This window comes from Sciurus vulgaris, assembly GCF_902686455.1.
Source record: "Sciurus vulgaris genome assembly, chromosome: 9".
Lineage (NCBI taxonomy): Eukaryota > Metazoa > Chordata > Mammalia > Rodentia > Sciuridae > Sciurus > Sciurus vulgaris.
In genome coordinates, this window is record NC_136469.1 from 105,898,137 (window position 1) to 105,920,805 (window position 22,669).

The 22,669-nt window shown below is 38.1% G+C and overlaps 1 protein-coding gene and 1 pseudogene across 2 annotated transcripts in view; one reads left to right on the forward strand and one right to left on the reverse strand.

Annotated features, from left to right (window-relative positions):
- Positions 1–22,669, forward strand: part of TEC (tec protein tyrosine kinase) — a 123,944-nt gene that overhangs the window by 39,800 nt on the left and 61,475 nt on the right. The gene's annotated exons all lie outside the window — the stretch shown is intronic.
- On the reverse strand, positions 19,299–19,761 carry LOC306669289 (proteasome maturation protein-like; annotated as a pseudogene). Its single transcript has one exon. The product of its transcript is annotated as a proteasome maturation protein-like (transcript).

A 22,669-nucleotide genomic window follows, 5' to 3' on the forward strand; every position in this document is an offset into this window, starting at 1 on the left:
TCTCAATTCCAGAAATCAAATAGACCACAACACAATAGTACTAGGTGATTTTTTTTTTTTTTTTTTTTTTTTTTTTTTGTGGTGCTAGGGATTGAACCCAGGGCCTTGTGCTTGCAAGGCAAGTACTCTACCAACTAAGCTATATCCCCAGCCCCAATACTAGGTGATTTTAACATACCTCTCTCACCACTGGATAGATCTTCCAAACAAAAATTGAACAAAGAAACCATAGATCTCAATAACACAATCAATAATTTAGACTTAACAGACATATATAGAATATATCATCCAACGAAGAGCGAATACACTTTCTTCTCAGCAGCACATGGATCCTTCTCTAAAATAGACCATATTCTATGCCACAAAGCTAATGTTAGCAAATACAAGAAGATAGAGATACTACCTTGTATTCTATCAGATCATAATGGATTGAAATTAGAAATAAATGACAGAATAAAAAACAGAAACTACTCCAACACCTGGAGATTAAATGATACGCTATTGTATGATGAATGGATAACAGAAGACATCAAGAAGGAAATAAAAAAATTCTTAGAGGTAAATGAGAACAAAGATACATCATATCAAACTCTCTGGGACACTATGAAAGCAGTACTTAGAGGACATTTATTTCATGGAGTGCATTCAATAAAAGAAAAAAATCAACAAATTAACGCCCTTACACTACAGCTCAAAGCCCTAGAAAAAGAAGAACAGAGCACCATGAAAAGTAGTAGAAGATAAGAAATAGTTAAAATCAGAGCTGAAATCAATGAAATTGAAATAAAAGAAACAATTGAAAAAATTGACAAAATAAATGGTTCTTTGAAAAAATAAACAAAATTGATAAACCCTTAGCCACACTAACAAAGAGAAGGAGAGAGAAAACTCAAATTACTAAAATTCAGAATGAACAGGAAATATCACAACAGACACGAGTGAAATGCAAAACATAATTAGAAGCTATTTTGAAAATCTATACTCCAACAAAATAGAAAATTTTGAAGACATCAACAGGTTTCTAGAGACATGTGAATTACCTAAACTGAACCAGGAGGACATACACAATTTAAATACATCAGTTTTAAGTAATGAAATAGAAGAAGTTATCAAAAGCCTACCAACAGGGCTGGGGAGATAGCTCAGCTAGTAGAGTGCTTGCCTTGCAAGCACAAGGCCCTGAGTTCGATCCCCAGTACAAAAAAAAAAAAAAAAAAAAAAAAAAAAAAAAAAAGCCTACCAACAAAGAAAAGTCTAGGACCAGATGGGTTCTCAGCCGAGTTCTACAAAACCTTTAAAGAAGAGCTCATTCCAATACTTCTCAAAGTATTCCATGAAATAGAAGAGGAGGGAGCCCTCCCAAACTCTTTCTATGAACCCAATATTACCCTGATACCTAAACCAGACAGAGACACATCAAGGAAAGAATTGCAGAACAATATCCTTAATGAACATCGACGCAAAAATTCTCAACAAAATTTTAGCAAATCGCATTCAAAAATATATTAAAAAGATAGTGCACCATGATCAAGTGGGTTTTATCCCAGGGATGCAAGGTTGGTTCAACATTTGGAAATCAATAAATGTCATTCACCATATCAACAGACTTAGTCAAGAATCACATGATTATTTCAGTAGATGCAGAAAAAGCATTTGATAAAATATAGTATCCCTTCATGCTCAAAACACTAGAAAAAATAGGGATAGTGGGACTATTCCTTAACATTGTAAAAGTCATCTATGCTAAACCCATGGCCGATATCATTCTAAATGGTGAAAAACTGAAAGTATTCCCCCTAAAAACTGGAACAAGACAGGGATGCCCTCTTTCACCACTTCTATTTAACATTGTCCTTGAAACTCCAGCCAGAGCAATTAGACAGACCAAAGAAATTAAAGGGATATGAATAGGAAAAGAAGAACTCAAACTATCCCTATTTGCTGATGACATGATTATATATAGTTAGAGGAACCAGGAAATTCCACCAGAAAACTCTTAGAAGTCATAAGTGAATTCAGTAAGGTAGCAGGTTACAAGATCAATGCTCATAAATCTAATGCATTTTTTTACATAAGTGATGAATCTTCAGAAAGAGAAATTAGGAAAACTACCCCATTCACAATAGCCTCGAAAAAATAAAATACTTGGGAATCAATCTCACAAAAGAGGTAAAAGACCTCTACAATGAGAACTACAGAACACTAAAGAAAGAAATTAAAGAAAACCTTAGAAGATGGAAAGATCCTCCCATGTTCTTGGATAGGCAGAATTAATATTGTCAAATGGTCATACTACTAAAAGTGCTATACAGATTCAATGCAATTCCAATTAAAATCCCAAAGATGTACCTTACAGAAATAGAGCAAGCAATCATGAAATTCATCTGGAGGAATAATAAACCCAGAATAGCTAAAGCAATCCTTAGCAGGAAGAGTGAAGCAGGGGGTATCAAAATACTAGACCTTCAACTATACTACAAAGCAATAGTAACAAAAACAGCATGGTATTGGTACCAAAATAGACAGGTAGATCAATGGTACAGAATAGAGTACATGGACACAAACTTAAATAAATACAATTTTCTCATACGAGACAAAGGTGCAAAAAATATGCAAGAGAAAAAATAGCCTCTTCAACAAATGGTGCTGGGAAAACGGGAAATCCATCTGCAGCAGAATGAAACTAAACCCCTATCTCTCACCCTGCACAAAACTCAACTCAAAATAGATCAAGGACCTTGGAATCTGACCAGAGACCCTGCATTTTATAGAAGAAAAAGTAGGTCCAAATCTTCACCTTGTTGGCTTAGGATCAGACTTCCTTAACAGGACTCCCATAGCACAAGAGATAAAAGCAAGAATCAATAACTGGCATAGGTTCAAACTAAAAAGCTTTCTCTCTGCAAAAGAAACTATCAGCAATGTGAAGAGAGAGCCTACAGAGTGGGAGAATATCTTTGCCAATCATACTTCAGATAGAGCACTAATTTCCAGAATCTATAAAGAACTCAAAAAACTCTACACCAAGAATACAAATAACCCAGTCAACAAATGGGCTAAGGAAATGAACAGACACTTCACAGAAGATCTACAAGCAATCAACAGATGTATGAAAAATGTTCACCATCTTTAGTAATAAGAGAAATGCAAATCAAAACTACCCTAAGATTCCATCTCACCCCAATTAGAATGGCGATTATCAAGAATACAAGCATTGTAGGTGTTGGCAAGAATGCTGGGAAAAAGGTATACTCATACATTGCCAGTGGGGTTGCAAATTAGTGAAGCCACTGTGGAAAGCAGTGTGGAGATTCCTTAGAAAACTTGGAATGGACCCACCATTTGACCCAGCTATCCCACTCCTTGGCCTATACCCAAAGGACTTAAAATCAGCATACTACAGAGATACAGGCACATCAGTGTTCATAGCTGCTTAATTCACAATAGCCAGATTGTGGAACCAACCTAGATGCCTTCAATTGATTAATGCATAAAGAAACTGTGGTATATATATATATATATATATATATATATATATATATATACACACACACACACATACACACAATGGAATATTACTCAGCTGTAAAGAAGAATAAAATTATGGCATTTGCAGACAAATGGATGAAATTGGAGAATATCATGCTAAGTGAGATAAGCCAATCTCAAAAAACCAAAGGTCAAATGATCTCACTGATAAGTGGATGATGACACATAATGGGGAGTGGGGGGGCAAGAATGGAGGAAGAAGGGACCGTATAGAGGGAAAAGAGGGGTTGGAGGGGTGGGGGGAAGGAAAAAATAGTAGAATGAATCAAACGCCATTACCCTATGTAAATTTATGATTACACAAATGGTATGCCTCTACTTCATGTACAGAGAAACAAGATGTATCCCATTTGTTTACAATGAAAATAAATTTAAAAAAAGAGTAAAAAAAAAACCCCAAATGTTATATTCACTGATAGCTGGTTAAAGTAAGAATGAAACTGGCTACAGAGTTCAAAGAACCCTCAGAGAAGAGGAAATCAGAAATATGGGTGGGCAGATGGACAACAAGACAGGAGGTGAAAGAAGACTTTTAGGGCCAGTGAGACAGCGTCAATTGATCAATCTACTGAATCTTTTACATACTTAGTCATTTAATATAGGTTTACTTGCTCAGTTGTTCTTATATTACCTCAGTGTACTTTTTAATTGTAATTATAATATGTACAGCATTTCCAAAAGTCCAAGCTTGTGTAAAGTTGAAAAATGATTCACTTCTTCCTCGTCAAGATTAGCATGTTGAAATGTGACCTCCATAAATTTTCTCTGTTCATCAAAACCTGACACTTAACAACAAAAAAAAAATTGTCAGTATTAAAAATTAAGAATTTTAAGGTAAGAATCATAATTCTTGAAATAACATTGATTTTTGCCTATTTTGGGCTAATTCTCACATTACAGCTCTCAGCCTGTCCTCTCGGTGAGTCCTGTAGCACCTCACTATTTTTTTTGTGTGTGTGTCTTTCCCAGTTGGGTGAATATGCTCACTTCTTTGATTTCCATGGACAGTCTTCTGGTTTTTATCTCCCTAGCATTAGAAGTAATGATTCAAAAAGTGCTATGAGTTGGGTATTGCATGAGAATCAGCAGGAGTTTTAATATTTTGTTAAAAATGTAAGATTCTAGAAGTGGGTTAGAAAAACCTTGGCAGCTATTTGGGGTTAAAATAAACAGCCTAGAGATATTTAAATTGTCATAATTCTCTTATTTTTAAAAGAAAAACAGGGAAGAGGCTGTTTATTGCTCCTATAGCTACAATTAGTAGTTTCTTCACAGCAATTAAATAGTTACTAGTACTAGGTTGAAACTCTAAGTTAATTATAATGGCAAACTGGCATCCATTCTTTCCTTATTCTCTGGACTCCATCTCCTTCAACATGACAACAAACTTATTGAAATTCTTCCTATTGTGTTTGGACCATTTGTGCTTTTCAAAGTATATTGAGAAATTCTGTTCTAGATGACAGGGTCCAATGAAGCCATTTCCTGAAAACCTTATATTGCAAAACCTATGCTCCAGTGACTCCATTGGGTTATTCTTCAGGTTGTCCTCCTTTCTCTTCTGGTGGTAAGTCCATTAGCACTGTGGTTCTGTACATTCTAATGAACTGAAAAAGATCTTCCTGACAGTTTATATTGTTTGATCTTACTCGTAATAACACAGAACAAAGGACCATGAAGGTTTTGCAAGAGATGTTGCTTTGTAATTGTGTAACTAAGTGACACATGGGATAGGCCACTTGATGTTCCATTGGAGACTCCATGTAATACTGAGATGGGAACCAGGGAGGAGTAGGACTGGAGCTTAATCAGGAAAAAGATCAACTGGATAAAGAAGAGGAAAAAAAAAGAATAGATTTCTATATGTTGACTTGCTGAATAAAATAAATTTCAAGTATTAATTAAATTGACAACCATTGTTCGCTAGGAGATTAGGAGTTTTTTTTTTTTTTTTTTTTTTTTTAATTAGGGATTGAACCCAGGAGTGCTTAACCACTGAGCCACATCCCCCAGCCTTTTTATTTATTATTTGGAGAGAGAGTCTTGCCAAGTTGCTTAGGATCTCACTAAGTTCCTGAGTCTGGCTTTGAACTTACATTCCCCTGCCTCAGCCTCCCAAACTGCTATGGTTATACCACGCCCAGCAGGAATTTTTATAATTGGACTTTGATGCTCTTAATTTGGTTGGTTTGTTGCCGGTAATACTACCCTGGTATGGACACTGGCAAGTAGTTTATAATATCAAAGGAATAGGTTGACTAGTAGAATCAGACATTCTATCTCAGATGTTCTTTATGAGGACTCCCAGGTCTCAAACATTTAGTCATAATCAGCTGTGATTTATTATAGCGAAGGATACAAAGCAAAATCAGGAAAGCAAACAGGTGCATAGGGCCTAGTGCAAGCATCCAAGAGTCTTTTCCTGGTGGAGTAACAAGGATGTGCATTTTTCTCCAGCATTGAATTCTGACAGTTAGAAGATCTGTGCTAAGGAAGTTTATTAGAGACTCAGTGTCCAGGGTGTTTGTTGGGGACTGGTCCCATAGACACCGTCTGCATAGTGTATACCAAAACTACAGACTCCGGAAGGAAAGTAGATGTCCAACAGAAACCATATTCTTGTACACTTGAGGCACAGTGAGACACCCTCATCAGTGTTGGGGATGGTGGGATCCTTCCAGAGTTCAAACTGCCAGATTCCAGCTGAGGTCCAACATTAACTTAGGATAACAGTCTCTGGCTGTTACAGTAACTGTTTTTTGCACATTAGTTATAAGAGTGATACAATATTTTGATTGCTAACTACATGCCAACTGCAGTGCTAAGTACCTGACATATATAATTTCCTTTTATTTCTCTAGGCAATGCTATATTAAGTCTTATTAGACTTCATTTCAAAACAAGGAACTGAGGCATGGAAAGGTTAAAAACTTATAACATACAAATTACATACACATGTAAGAAATTGCAGGGTTGTTCTTTAAAGCCTATCTTCAAAACATTCCAGGTGAAATGCATTCCAGGGAAAATGGGGGCAGTGGTTATTACAGCTGTCCAGAATATAGATAATGTTTTATTTTAAAACTTTTGAGAATATTTTTATTTATTACTTTTGTTATGACTTTTAAGACTTTTTTTTGTAATAGGAAAAGTTAACACCAAACAGGGCTTTTTATCCTCTTTCTACTTCTAATTGGATGTTCTAGGATAATCTTCTTCACTTTTTATGTATAATTTAAATATTACTTTCATTATATATGTATTTTATCCTCTTAACACCTCCTTTTCATCACAATTTCAACTCCAAAACACATGATTGACTATCAAATGCATATATATGTAACATATGTATATATATGTGTGTGTGTCTACATATATATGCTTATCTATAGATATGTTTATCTATACATATAAAAGGAGATTGGTCAAAATGCTTTCTTTTTAAAAAAATTTATTTAATTTTGATTCATTGTAGTCAAAGTGCATTCTGATGTCATGTATAACTAATTAGAACAAATTGAAAAATACAAAAACAATAACAACAAAAGAAAACAAAACAAAAATCTCAAACCAAAACAAAAAGGAGATCTAGTACGGGAATTGGCTCACACGATTATGGAGGCTGAGAAGTTTTGTGATATGCTGTTTGCAAACTGGAGACCCAGAAAAGCCGGTACAAGCTCAAAGGCCATAGCTAGGGAACCAGTGATGGAAATCCCAGCATAAGAGCAGGAACTGACAAGACGAGGTGTCCCAACTCCTGAAGTGAGGCAGGAGAAAGGCACAAATTCCTTTTTCTTCTACCTTTTGTTCTGTTTAGGATAGGATGATGACCACACATTGAGAAGGACAGTCTACGTTGGAGTCCATCAATTCAGATGCTACTCTCCTGTGCAAACACCCTCACAGACATACTGAAAAACAGTGCTTAATCTGGGCACCTTGTAGCCCATTCAGGTTGACACTTAAAATTAAACATCACTTTGAGATGATGTTTAATTTCTTTCCCTCTGCTACAGTTTATTACAACCTTGGTCTTGTCTTTTAGATGAATTACTGCCTTATCTGATTTATTTCTTGGATTATCACCTTTGATTATTCAGCTATCAGAGAGATGTTTAAAAGCTATAGATTCTCTAGGATCAAGTTAAAATGCCTTAACTTGGAAAGCAGGGTGCTTTATGCAGTTTTTTTCTCCCTTTTCTCTCTCTCCCTCCACTCTCAGGTATTTTTTTGTCTGTTTTTTATTAACCTGTAATTGCAGTTTCACATTTTGCCCTTGCTAACATTGCCCAGTCTGCTCAGAGTGACATATTACTCTGCTTGTGGTCCAGGATCCAACTATCTACCCACTTACTATGGCACAAATCTATCAACACCCTGGAAATCCCTGATACTTCTGTATGGTTGACTGGGTCATATTAGGTTTGTTTTCTTGACCAGTTCAGGAACCTGGAAGCTCTCAACCATGCAGAGATGAGAGTCTACTAAGGTTCTGAGATGATCTGATGTTTCTCTCTTACTTGCATCCTTAGATTAGGTGGATGCCCAAGTGGGAACCCTAAACTTACAGAGCCCTCCTAAAGTTTTCAGCAGTTTCTTGAATTCTAGGGAGTTAATGTGGAGTGGAAAAAATAGTTTCTTTTACTGCAGGGTAGTTGCAAGTATTTGCATCCAACCTAAGAGGTTACCAGGAAGTTCACTAGTTTATAAAAAGTGGTGTGGCTCTCAATACCATGGTGCCTTCTCTCTGAGGGTTATATTCCAAGACCCCCAGTGGATGCCTGAAATCATGGCTAGCACCAGACCCTATACATATTTTTCCTATATATACTTACAGTCAAGTTTAATTTATAAATTATGCACAATAAGTGATTAATAATAACTAATAGTAAAATAGAACAATTAGAAGAATAAATAATAAAATTGCCAGCTTTGCTACTGTTGGCTCAGGGAACATTATTAAGTAAAATAAGGATTACTTGAACAAACGCACTGTGATGCTGCTACTGCTGATCTGGTACCCAAGTTGGCTGCTAATTGACTCATGGACCTATAGTCTTGGCCAAAGGATGAGTCACATACGAGGTGGGATGGAGTAGGACAGCCTGAGATTTCAGAACATTACTGAGAATAGCATGAAACTTAAAACTTAGGAATTGTTTTTTTCTGGAATTTTCTATATAATATGGTAATTGAGACCTTGGAAAGCAAAACTGTGACTAAGTGAGGGACACTGTAGTCCGTGGACAGTACTTTGGTTAGTGTGTGACACGATTTTTCTGGCTCTGAAAATTCTCAACTATATTATCCCATGAAAACTCATTTTCCTCTTAGAAATAATTCTCCTTGTTTCTGAAATAAGGTAGCATAAAAAACTTCCTTTTTTCAAGATGGCGGACTAGAGGGTGGCTGCATTTCATGTTGCTCCAGGACTCAGGATTCAAAAGAGGAGATATTGAGAGACTTGGGACCAACTCAAAGCAGCCGGGTGAGTCTCTTCCTTTGGGGAGGCGTCCCGGATGGGACGGTCGTCTCTGAACGCAGGGATCTTTGTGAAGTAGAGCTGCCTGGCGAGACACCCCTCCCCCCGCTGGAGCAGTGAACTCGGACAACTGGGAGCATCGTAGAGGAGGCTGCTCAGCACAGCGCTGGGACTCGGAGCAACCACCGGGGCTCCGGTGGCTGCCCAGGGAGGAGCGGCAAGGAGAGCTGTGTGGTCTCAGAACACCAGGGCCTGCCCTGAGGAGGAGGAGGAGGAGCGTGGCCACTTGGATTCGGAGTGATTACACCAGAGCTACTGGCAGTTGCCAGAGGAGGAGCTGCGTGGCGAGCTGTTTGGACTCAGAGCGACCGCTTCTGAACACCGGGGCCTGCCCTGAGGAGTAGGAGGAGGAGGAGGAGGAGCGCGGCGGGTCGTTTGGACTCGCAGTGACTGCATTAGAGCTCTAGGCGGCTGCTCAGAGGAGGAGGCGATTGGTGAGTTGTTTGGACTTAAAGCGACCGCTCCTGAACACAGGGGGGCTGCCTGGAGGAGGAGCGTGGTGGGTCGCTTAGTCTCGAGTGGCCGCACCAGAGCTCCGGGCGGCTGCCCAGAGGACACGTGCAGCGGGTCACGTGAATTCAGAGCCACTCAGAGCGACCGCTTCTGAACACCCGGGGGGTTACCTTGAGGAGGAGGAGGAACGGGGAGGGTCACTTCGACTTGGAGTGATTGCCCAGGGCTATGGGCGGTTGGTGGGAGGAGGAGGCACGCAGTGAGTTGCATGGACTCCTAGTGACCGCACCGGAATACTGGGCGGCTGTCTGGAGGAAGAGGTGTGCGGCGGGTTGCTGGGACTCAGAGCAATTGTATGGGGCCCCAGGTGGCTGCTCAGAGGAGGGGCCGCATAGCCAGGCGATTAGGTGCAGAGCAGGGTCCCAGGATCTAGGAGGCTTCTTGGTGGAAGAGCCGCACAGAGGCATGCTTAGGGGCGGAGCGAAGGTTCCAGGACTGCGGGCAGATTCTCTGAGGAGGGGCAGCCTAAGAAGAGTCATCTGCGAAGGGTGAGGCTCCCAGGCCCAGGAGGTAGCGCTGGGCCCCTAGGAACTTTGCAGAGGAAGGCAGCCCAGCCCAGGCGGTAGCTGTAAATTGAGGGGAACCTCTAGGGGGAACTGACCAGCGAGACCTCCCCATCGGGTGAGTCTTCCCTGTCGGGTGAGGTTTCCCCACAAGGACGGTAAAACCAGAGACACAGGCTCAAACAGGCCTTGCCTCAGCCCGCAGCCTAGTTCCCCTTTGGATGACCATTGGTCAACAAGTGGAGGCACCTCTGCCCACTACCAGGGAATATACCCCACCTGAAGGCCACCACTCCTAGAGAGGCAGCTTCCTTGTGGAGCACCGCATTATCAACTTCCTCCAAGACTTCAGCCTACTGAAGGCTAAGAGGGGATATATATAGAAATCTTCAGGGACATTGTAAGTCAATAGAGGAAATCTGCAATATCTCAGCGGTCCACTGATACCTGAACAATATGAGAAAACAAGGAAAGAAAATACTGCAAACAAATCTAGATGTTACATCAATAAAGCCCAATGACAGCATGGCAGAAGAAATGACAGAAAAGGAGTTCAGAATGTACATAATTAAAATGATCAGGGAAGCAAACGATGAGATGAAAGAGCAAATGCAGGCATTGAATGATCGCACCAATCAACAGTTAAAAGAGCAAATACAGGAAGCAAAAGATCATTTCAATAAAGAGTTAGAGATATTGAAAAAAAACCAAACAGAAATCCTTGACATGAAGGAAACAATAAACCAAATTAAGAACTCCATAGAAAGCATATCCAGTAGGATGGAACACCTGGAAGACAGAACCTCAGACATTGAAGACAAAATATTAAATCTTGAAAACAAAGTTGAACAAACAGAGAAGATGGTAAGAAATCATGAACAGAATCTACAAGAACTAAGGGATATCATGAAAAGGCCAAATTTAAGAATTATTGAGATTGAGGAAGGCCTAGAGAAACAAACCAAAGGAATGAACAATCTATTCAATGAAATATTATCAGAAAATTTCCCACATCTGAAGAATGAAATGGAAAATCAAGTTCAAGAGGCTTATAGGACTCCAAATAAACAAAATTACAACAGACCCACACCAAGGCACATTACAATGAAAATGCCTAACATACAAAATAAAGACAGAATTTTAAAGGCTGTGAGAGAAAAGAACCAAATTACATTCAGGGGGAAACCAATACAGATATCAGCAGATTTTTCAATCCAGACCCTAAAAGCTAGAAGGGCCTGGAACAACATTTTTCAAGCCCTGAAAGAATGGATGCCAACCAAGAATCTTATACCCAGCAAAACTTACCTTCAAATTTGACGATGAAATAAAATCCTTCCATGATAAACAAAAGCTAAAAGAATTTACAAAAAGAAAGCCAGCATTACAGAACATTCTCAGCAAAATATTCCATGAGGAAGAGATGAAAAACAAAGAAGCAAATCAGCAAAGGGAGGAATTATCCTAAAGGAATTGTCAAATAAAGGAGGAACCAAGTTGTGTCAAACAAATAAATAAATAAAATTTAAAAAATGAACCAAATGACTGGGAAACCAAATCATATCTCAGTAATAACCCTGAATATTAATGGCCTGAATTCATCAATCAAAAGACATAGACTGGCAGATTGGATTAAAAAGAAAGATCCAACAATATGTTGCCTACAAGAGACTCACCTCATAGAAAAAGATACCCATAGACTAAAGGTGAAAGGATGGGGAAAAACATACCATGCACATGGACTCAGCAAAAAAGCTGGAGTATCCATCCTCATTTTCGATAATGTGGACTTCAAGCCAAAGTTAGTCAGAAAGGGTAAAGAAGGTCATTTCATACTGCTTAAGGGAAGCATAAATCAGCAAGATATAACAATCATAATAATCTATGCCCCAAAAAGTGGCTCATCCATGTATGTCAAACAAATCCTTCTCAATTTCAGAAACCAAATAGACCATAACACAATAATACTAGGTGATTTTAGCACGCCTCTCTCACCACTGGACAGATCTTCCAAACAAAAATTGAACAAAGAATCCATAGATCTCCATAACACAATCAATAATTTAGACTTAACGAACATTTATAGAATATACCATCCAACCAAGAGCGAATACACTTTCTTCTCAGCAGCACATGGATCCTTCTCTAAAATAGACCATATATTATGCCACAAAGCTAATGTTAGCAAATACAAGAAGATAGAGACACTACCATGTATTCTTATCAGATCATAATGGATTGAAGTTAGAAATAAATGAAAGAGTAAAACACAGAGACTATTCCAACATCTGGAGATTAAACAATATGCTATTATATGATGAATGGATAACAGAAGATAGTAGGAAGGAAATTAAAAAATTCTTAGAGGTAAATGAGAACAAAGAAACATCATATCAAAATCTCTGGGACACTATGGAAGCAGTACGTAGAGGGAAATTTATTTCATGGAGCGCATTTAATAAAAGAAGCAAAACTCAACAAATAAACGACCTAACACTACAGCTCAAAGCCCTAGAAAAAGAAGAACAGACCAGCACCAAAAGTAGTAGAAGACAGGAAATAGTTAAACTCAGAGCTGAAATCAATGAAATTGAAACAAAAGAAACAATACAAAAAATTGACAAAATAAATAGTTGGTTCTTCGAAAAAATAAACAAAATTGATAAACCTTTAGCCACACTAACAAAGAGAAGACGAGAGAAAACCCAAATCACTAAAATTCGGAATGAACAAGGAAATATCACAACAGACAGGATTGAAATACAAAACATAATTAGAAGCTATTTTGAAAATCTCTACTCCAACAAAATAGAAAATTTTGAAGACATCAACAGGTTTCTAGAGACATATGAATTGCCTAAACTGAACGAGGAGGACATACACAATTTAAATAGACCAATTTCAAGTACTGAAATAGAAGAAGTCATCAAAAGCCTACCAACAAAGAAAAGTCCGGGAACAGATGGGTTCTCAGCCAAGTTCTACAAAACCTTTAAAGAAGAGCTCATTCCAATACTTCTCAAAGTATTCCATGAAATAGAAGAGGAGGGAGCCCTCCCAAACTCTTTCTATGAACCCAATATTACCCTGATACCTAAACCAGACAGAGACACATCAAGGAAAGAAAATTTCAGAACAATATCCTTAATGAACATCGACGCAAAAATTCTCAACAAAATTTTAGCAAATCGCATACAAAAACATATTAAAAAGATAGTGCACCACGATCAAGTGGGTTTCATCCCAGGGATGCAAGGTTGGTTCAATATCAGGAAATCAATAAATGTAATTCACCATATCAATAGACTTAATGTCAAGAATCACATGATTATTTCAATAGATGCAGAAAAAGCATTTGATAAAATACAGCACTCCTTCATGCTCAAAACACTAGAAAAAATAGGGAGAGTGGGAACATTCCTTAACATTGTAAAGGCCATCTATGCTAAGCCCATGGCTAATATCATTCTAAATGGTGAAAAACTGAAAGCATTCCCCCTAAAAACTGGAACAAGGCAGGGATGCCCTCTTTCACCACTTCTATTCAACATCGTTCTTGAGACTCTAGCCAGAGCAATTAGACAAACCAAAGAAATTAAAGGGATACGAATTGGAAAAGAAGAACTCAAACTATCCATGTTGGCTGATGACATGATTATATATTTAGAGGAACCTGGAAATTCCACCAGAAAACTCTTAGAACTCATAAGTGAATTCAGTAAAGTAGCAGGTTACAAGATCAATGCTCATAAATCTAATGTATTTTTATACATAAGTGATGAATCTTCAGAAAGAGAAATTAGGAAAACTACCCCATTCACAATAGCCTCGAAAAAAATAAAATACTTGGGAATCAATCTCACAAAAGAGTTGAAAGACCTCTACAATGAGAACTACAGAACACTAAAGAAAGAAATTAAAGAACACCTTAGAAGATGAAAAGATCTTCCATGTTCTTGGATAGGAAGAATTAATATTGTCAAAATGGCCATACTACCTAAAGTGCTATACAAATTCAATGCAATTCCAATTAAAATCCCAATGACATACCTTACAGAAATAGAGCAGGCAATTATGAAATTCATCTGGAAGAATAATAAACCCAGAATAGCTAAAGCAATCCTTAGCAGGAAGAGTGAAACGGGGGGTATCAGAATACGAGACCTTGAACTATACTACAAAGCAATAGTAACAAAAACAGCATGGTATTGGTACCAAAATAGACAGGTAGATCAATGGTACAGAATAGAGGACACGGACACAAACCCAAATAAATACAATTTTCTCATACTAGACAAAGGGGCCAAAAATATGCAATGGAGAAAAGATATCCTCTTCAACAAATGGTGCTGGGAGAATTGGAAATCCATATGCAACAGAATGAAACTAAACCCATATCTCTCACCATGCATGAAACTAAACTCAAAATGGACTAAGGACCTCGGAATCAGACCAGAGACCCTGCAGATTATAGGAGAAAAAGTAGGTCCAGATCTTCAACATGGCGGCTTAGGACCAGACTTCCTTAACAGGACTCCCATAGCACAAGAAATAAAAGCAAGAATCAATAACTGGGATAGATTCAAACTAAAAAGCTTTCTCTCAGCAAAGGAAACTATCAGCAATGCGAAGAAAGAGCCTACAGAGTGGGAGAATATCTTTGCCAATCATACTTCAGATAGAGCACTAATCTCCAGAATCTATAAAGAACTCAAAAAACTCTACTCCGAGAATTCAAATAATCCAGTTGACAAATGGGCCAAGGAAATGAATAGACACTTCACAGAAGAAGATCTACAAGCAATCAACAAACATATGGAAAAATGTTCAACATCTCTAGTAATAAGAGAAATGCAAATCAAAACCACCCTAAGATTCCATCTCACCCCAATTAGAATGGCGATTATCAAGAACACAAGCAACAACAGGTGTTGGCGAGGATGTGGGGAGAAAGGTACACTCATACATTGCTGGTGGGGTTGCAAATTAGTGCAGCCACTCTGGAAAGCAGTGTGGAGATTCCCTTAGAAAACTTGGAATGGACCCACCATTTGACCGAGCTATCCCACTCCTTGGCCTATACCCAAAGGACTTAAAATCAGCATACTACAGAGATACAGCCACATCAATGTACATAGCTGCTCAATTCACAATAGCCAGACTGTGGTACCAACCTAGATGCCCTTCAATTGATGAATGGATAAAGAAACTGTGGTATATATATACAATGGAATATTACTCAGCCATAAAGAATGATAAAATGATGGCATTTGCAGGCAAATGGATGAAATTGGAGAATATCATGCTAAGTGAGATAAGCCAATCTCAAAAAGCCAAAGGACGAATGATATCACTAATAAGTAGATGATGACACATAATGGGGGGAGGGAAGGGTTAGTGTTAGGGTTAAAGTTAGGGTTAGGGAGGGGGGCAAGTATGGAGGAAGGAAGCACTGTATAGAGGGAAAAGAGGGGTGGGGGGTGGGGGGAAGGGAAAAAATAACAGAATGAATCAAACAACATTACTCTATGTAAATTTATGATTACAGAAATGGTTTGCCTTTACGCCATGTACAGAGAAACAATATGTATCCCATTTGTTTACAATAAAAAAAAAAACTTCCTTTTTATGTCTCCATTTCTTCTGTCTCTTCTCCCGTTTCTGATTTATATCGGTCTTCTTATTCTATTCTTTTGGTTCTTTCTTATCATTTATCACTTAAAGTTTGAAGTTCAAGGGTCTAACTTATCTCTTTAATTTTTCAGGTTGCCTAGCTTCATTTAATAAAATAGTAGTCCCCTTTTTTCTGAGGAAGCTGAAATCTACTGAAGATAGAAGGGGGTAGCAATACCATTACCTTCATTCATCCACATCCCTAATATATTTTGTTAACTTTTTTTTTTTTTTTTTTGGTGGTGGTGGTGCTGGGGATTGAACCCAGGGCAGTAACTTTTAACCTTGCTATAGTTTCAAACTTATGGAAAATTTACAATAATACTTTAATAATACATAGAATACATAATAGTATATGAAACTAAGTAATGATTCTCTTCCCCGCCCCCCGAATCATTTGAGAGTTAAGTTTCAGACATTGTCCCCCCACTTTTACAACTAAATAGTTCATTGTGTGTTGTCTAGGAACAAGGACATTCTCTTTTATAACCACAATACAATGATTAATATTGAGACGTTTAATTCGAGTCCATAGTCACATTACATTTGTGGTCCCTCTGGTGTCTTTATAGCGCTTTCTCCACCTCCTTCCTTCTCATCAACCCCCACATCTGGGATCTAATCCATGATCACACATTGCATTTAGTTAGTCAAGAAATAAAGTTTTAAAAATGTTCATGGTGAGATGAAGAGACGTGTGGAAGTGTGCTCTTCTTTGTTCCATATTTAAAATGCCGACTATATTGTGAATCCGTGTGGATTGCTTGTGAGAGTCTACAAACATGAAATCAGATTTAAAGATTCTTCAGTGTCATATATTTTCTTATTCCTGTTCTTATGTGCATCATTACAGACTGAAGATCCCCTTCCCTACAAAGAAATTATTTTAGCATGATCTACCAGGAGAGTAAAATTCAATTATTATTGTTTTTCATATCTCTCACCTCCTCCTTTTCTGGCTTTAACTTTTTATTATTTTGTATAGAAAACAGGAGTTAGGCACATAGGGCTTTTTTAATGGAGTATCTGTAATTTTTTTCTACAGTAATACTATAAATCAAGAGAGAGGTTTATTCAAAGGTTCGATTCTCCTGCAACTTAAAAGTAGAAGCAATAAAAATATTCTCGATCTTAAAAAATCCTCTTGCATCTGGCTGGATAGTTATGTTCTATTCACTGATTATTTGTAGTATGAGGAGAGATATAGTGGCTGCAAGAATAATCAGCCTCTTTGCTCAGAAAAGGTATCATCTGGTTTATTTTATTCATAAAACTTGGCTTTCAGCAATTTTTAGTGATATCAACAAGTCAAATTTCCATCAAAGTTTTATTTAGCTATTTTTCCACTGAATGTATTCAGAAGACTGTGCTGTAGGCACGGAAAGCAATTATGAAGAGATTCGTTCCCAGAAAGTTTGGGAAATGGTCTCAGAGCTGAAATAATCAGTGTGTCTACTCATCCCTCCTTTCCCATTTGCTTACTTGAAGGAAACTTGTCTTAGTCAGAACTCTGTGCAGCTTTTTGAAAAAAACTTTTTATGAAGAACTGCATTTGGCATTGTGATTTATGTAAATTGAATTTTATTTCTCTGCAATACCATAAAGTACTGGACTGGAGATTTTTTTTTTTTTTTTTTTTTTTGAACCCAGGGCATTGTACTTGCAAGGCAAGCATTCTACCAACTGAGCTGTATCCCCAGCCCTGGAGAGTCTTAGATTCTTTGAAGCTATTTCTTGTAACTAGTAGTCTCTATTAAGGGTTTATTGATGAGGATAGGTATTATGACACTTATCCTGGGAGGCAGTTTAAAAAGAGACTGAATTGTATGAGTGGAGGAAGCTTTGGTGTCAAAAGCTTTTTCTGGGAGTGGAGGTAGGAAGGGATTAGGGAAAGTTTCTACTTGGGCTTTCAAGAATTGGAGTGTGAGCAATGATAGACATCGCTGGCCCATGCCATACAGAGGGAAGAGTGTGTACAATGGCCCTGGGGTGAAACTGGGCTCAGTGTGTTTATGGAATGTTTTCTTCCTAGACTTATATAGATTTATATAACCGATAATTACTCATACAAAGTGGTAACTGATTTGTTAGTAATAAAGAGGAATTGTACAGTTTTAGAACTTGAAGAGACTTTGAAGAATGACCTCCAGATTTTTTTACTTATGGAAATGGAGGATAAGGAGATGATTTGCTCTAGGCTACGCAGTAGCTGATTGCCTATACCGAAACTCATGTCAGGATGTTCCTGGATTAGTCTCTGCACTTGCACTGCTTCAGTTCTGGAAAGGGTGTCTCAGTTGCCCAAGTAGGTGAAGGGTCTATACAGCTTCAGACAATGTGGTGGTTGCAGTTATAACAAATATCACTGGGCTGGGGATGTAGCTTAGTGGCTGATTCCTTGCCTAGCATGTATGAGGTCCTGGTCTCTATTCCCAGTACCACAAAAAAGAAAAGAAAGATGAATAATGGATAGCATTTAAGGACTATTCAGACCCCTGTGCTCGAAAACACTTGACACTATCCTATCTTTGAAGCTTTGTTCCTGCAGTGCATGACAGCACTCCTCTCCAGTTATGGGAACCCATCTCAGGTGCTCTTAAGAGGGAGACCTGGGACATTCCCCTGGTTGTAAATGCCTTGCCCTTTCTAAGCTACTGTTCTATCTGTCTGCATTATTATAATTGCCTTTTTTGCTTATCAACTATCTGAACATAATAATCTCCCTGAGGGCAAAAATGGTTGCTTCATAATTTAAGCATATTATTCCATACCTTGTGCCCATTAACTCAAGAAAGTTTTCGTTGGTAATGGTTACAATGCTGCTGATTAGTAAGAATTTAAAGAAATCAAGAAGATCTTTAGATTTTTGTGAGAGTGCTTTCCCATATAATTTTGTTTCTTTTTTTTTTTTAATATTTTTGGTTGTAGGTGGACACAGTACCTTTATTTTATTTATTTATTTTGATGTGATACTGAGGACCGAACCCAGTGCCTCATACAAGCTAGGCAAGTGATTTACCACTGAGCTACAATCCCAGCCCTTCATTTTGTTTTTTGAGGAGATAAACATTATTTAAATTTAGACATGGAAGTATGTCTATTTAATGTTTATTGGTATTAATTGCACCCACAAAGTAAAAGGTAGATATTATTACCAGCAACCAGAGTATAAGCTGTCAGAAGAGCTCATGTGACAATCTGAGAAAGTGAAACATTTTGAATTGTTTCTGTGACTGTTTCAGATGTGTCAACTCTTAACCGTTGGTTGATGCTGGTTAGTTAGTACACATAGACCATAATGCACAGATTGGGGCTTAGAAACACTTATGTTATTCAGGAATTGATCTAATAGAATTAATTCTTTTAACTGTATTAAGAGAACTCTTGGCATTATCAGCTTTGGGTTTTGTGCACTATATTCCTTTTTTTTTTTTTTTTCTTGTGTCAGTACTTTTAATGTTGTATACATCGAATTATAACAAAAGACAACTATAACAAGATGCAGACCCTCTGATTCATGAACTGAGTTTATATTCCACCATCAAATGTGGTTTGCCCATTAGTTCACTTTGAGATGGATCATTAAGAATATCTTCAAATCCAATAGTCTCATCATTACCCCTCAAAATATCCAGGGAAAGATTTGAGCTTGAAAGAAATGGAAGACGCTGAACCTGCTGCACTGCCTTAAATTCCATTTGTTAATTTTAGAGGAGCAAGTAGACCTTGGATGTTACTCAGTGTATAAAAATTCTTTTTATCTTGGTTGAGCTGGAAATTTTCTTCTGATAATTCAAGAGGATGACTGGGCAAAAGTTCATTTTTCACACAAGAAAAACCTTTCTGAAGAAGATTGTGACTTTCAAAAGGCCAACTTGCTAAAAGTTCTGAAACTGGAATATTGTCTTTTAGTTGAGATCCAAGTCCTCTGGCATACATGTTCACACTGCCCAGGGAACTCTGCTGCCTGTTACCGTCAGTCGACCCTGCAGCTCACTTCTGTTTCCTGTGCACTATATTTCTAAGATGAATGTTAAAGTTTGATGATTACTATTTCAGATAAAAACATAATTATATCCTCATTACCAAAACTCTTCCTTTCCCTTTGAAAATTTTTAATTTTAGAAAACTAATATTTGCGTGATTCCACCCTGGTAAAGACCTGAAAAGAAAAATGGTCAAAATATGTACAAATAAACAAATGAGTAGGACATTTCCACGAAACCTTTAATGATTTCTAACAGATTATGGGAAGAAAATTTTTCACATAATCCTAGTTCTTTGAGAACACCTTTTCACTTTCTTCCTTTATTCCGAGTAGTCATGTAGATATAGCTGTTCCTTAATTTTATTTGCCGCTGCAAAAGTAACATGAATAGGTGTAATTCCTTGCTCATGAGATTGGAGCCTGGTAAATTTTGCTCCTTCAGAGGAGAAGAGACTCTGTCCATACACTAATTTGTGGAATCTTTTTTTTTTTTTTTTTTTCTTGTGGTGCTGGGGATTGAACCCAGGGCCTTGAAGATACTAGGCAAGCACTCTACCAACTGAGCTATGTCCCCAGCCCCCACTGTAATTTGCAATGCAGGAGTCAGCCATTTTGTTTTGGTTTATTCTTCACTTGTACAGCAGAGAGTAAATGAGTATGCCCGGGATGGAGAAATCAAAAGATGAATGGTCCTGGCTTCCTTAAGCTCGCAGTCTGATTTTGCTGAAGCTCTGCCTTTCTGGACTCATGGTAGCTTACTTTCTCTTATGCTGCCTCCACTCTGCTGTGAAGGAGACCTTGAGACTTGGAGTTCCTGTTTCTTATCCTTGTATGCCATTGTGGTTTTGACCCTTACCATGCATTTCTGGATCACCCAGGACTCAGTCTCACTGGCTTTTGGATTTCAGTTGTGAGGTGGGGCCATTGCACCTCTGGGATTTCCAGGTTTCCTTCTGTTCTTTTTAAATATTTTTAGTTGTAGATGGACACAATACCTTTATTTTGTTTGTATTTGTCTGTGGTACTGAAGATCGAACCCAGTGCCTCATGCGTGTGAGGCAAGCACTCTATAACCACAACCCCAGCCCTCCTTCTGTCTTAAAAGGTACACAGCTTGGATTCCAGATCATGTGTATCTGAAATAACCCACAAATTTGTCCACTGTTTTATAAATTAAGAGACCAGGGGACTGACAAAGTCAGGTGCCTTCTCATTTGACTAAGTGCCTCAAGACGCCTTATCGTTCTGGTGAGTGTGCTGTTAAACCGCACTGGGTTACTTCCCACACAGGGGGACTTCCTTAAACAGTAACTTCACTGACCACCTCTATGCACATGTTTCCTTCCTCCTTGCTGCCTTTGGCTTTATGTATCAGAACTTGAAGAGGGTGTTCTTTTACCAATTATTTTAAGTTTTTACCTTAATGTATCCCTGTGAGGTGAGGGGAACTCAATGCATTTAAGGAAATTATAGTTCCCTGCCCATTAGCATTTACTCTATTGAAATACTTATTTAGACATTTTTTTTCCTTTTAGGTTTTCTGACTTTTCATGGTTTATTTTTATAAGATAGAAAATATGCTTTCTGGATCAAACCCTTGTACTTGTTTATATTTGGTAGCTTATCTAACTTTTTAAATATCTTTTACTTTCCTTATTGTGGTAAAATATATATAACCTAAAATTCACCATTGTAGCCATTTAAAAGTGTATAATTCAGTAGCATTAAGTAACCTCATAATGTTATATACAATTACCACTGTCTAGGTCCAGAACTTTTTCATCAACTACATAGAAACTATTCCTAGTAAGTCATCAATTCCTCATTTCTCCCAGCTGCTGGAAACCATTAACCTACTTGCTGTCTATGAATCTGACTGTTCTGGATATTTCATAGACCCTAGCTTTGTACTGGTTACCTTTAGTGCCTGGCTTCTCTTGCTGAGATGCCTTTCAGGGAGGCTGCAGCATGCATCAGGAACATTTCATTCCTTTTTGTGGCTAAATACTCCGTTGTAGGGCTATACAGCAAGCAAAAATATTTGGGTTGTTTGCATCCTTTGACTATTGTAAATAGAGCTGCTATGAATGTTCATGTACAAGTCTTTGTGTGGACATATATTTTCATTTCTCTTGGGTATAGGAGTTGAATTACTTCACTTCCCTACTAATAGTGTATTAGGATTCCAGTAGTTTCTCCAAATGCTGCTTCACTCTTATTCTTGCCGTTCTAGTGGGTGTACAGTGGTAGCTCACTGTGTTGCTTAGGCTAGTAATATTGAGCACCGTTTTCTCATAGTTTAATTCTTTTTTAAATGTTCGTAGTTTCATCTCTTTTTGATTTTCTAGATGAAGGGGCAGTGGCATGCAGGTAAATGTTCAGCAACTGGGAGAAGCCCTGATTTTTAGAGTTTGCCAATTCCATAGTGTAAGTACTCCCCTGTGTCAGATTACTGGTGTCCAGCATGACATGGAGCCCAGCAGGCTCTCATGAGCTGGCAGACTCCCGCCCACCTGTGGGAGGAGGAAGGGGTGCCGTGAGCTTCACTGGGCCTGCCTGGTTTTGTGCAGGTGGGGCCCTGTGAAACTACAGGGGGTGCCATTTGCATGTTAGTTTAAGGAGAAAAGCACATAGTATTTGTTGTGTACCGCTTACTCTTTATCAGTCTTCTGAGGCAGGTTAGACTATCTTATTTTCAGAAAAATCTAAGGTCTGGGGAACTTCACTAACTTAATGATTCACAGCTACTAAAGGTCAAAGTTGGGACTAACACCAGGTCTTTCTTACTCCACAGCTCATTCTAGTTCACCCACTGTGTCAAGAGTTGGGGAGCTCCAAGACCGTTCCCAGGTTCCATGACTTGTTAGGAAGAGGATTTAGTGTACAGTTGTGCTCATG